Here is a 544-nt window from a genome sequence, read left to right on the forward strand (position 1 = left end):
GGGCTTGCCACCCAAGGGGCATTTCTCTGAGGACTGTCCTCCCTTCGTCCTCTCTAGGGCAGATCTGTGTCCCCCGACTTCACCGGCTGTGTCCCCGGTCCTTCCTAGTAGCCTGAGCTTGCATGCTACGATCTGGGCATGGCTCTGCAGGCATACAAGGGGACCTACTGGGTGGACACGCCGCTGGGAGCCTAGGCCAAGCCAGAACAGGTGGATGTACATGGCACTGGATCCTGTCCACATGAGGCCTGAACCTCCTAGGAGTGCGCCCCCTGGTGCTCACATGGGTGTGGCACATGGCTCTGCCCACAGCCGACATCCCATAACGTTCTGAGCCCCCAGATTCCAAGACCAGCTCCCTCTGGTGGTCTGCAGCCAGCTCTGCTTCAGGGATAGACCGGGCAACAGAGGGGACTAGAAGCGAGGGAAAGGGGGCAGCCTGGGGCCTTCTGCCTGGTTGCCCGGGTCCTCTAGGTCTAGCCTCCAACCTGAGGGTGCTCAGGACCCTTCTTCGAAGGCAGGGAAAGCAGCGAGTAGGCAACCC

Source organism: Bison bison, unplaced genomic scaffold, assembly GCF_000754665.1.
Source record: "Bison bison bison isolate TAMUID 2011002044 unplaced genomic scaffold, Bison_UMD1.0 scf7180017863145, whole genome shotgun sequence".
Lineage (NCBI taxonomy): Eukaryota > Metazoa > Chordata > Mammalia > Artiodactyla > Bovidae > Bison > Bison bison.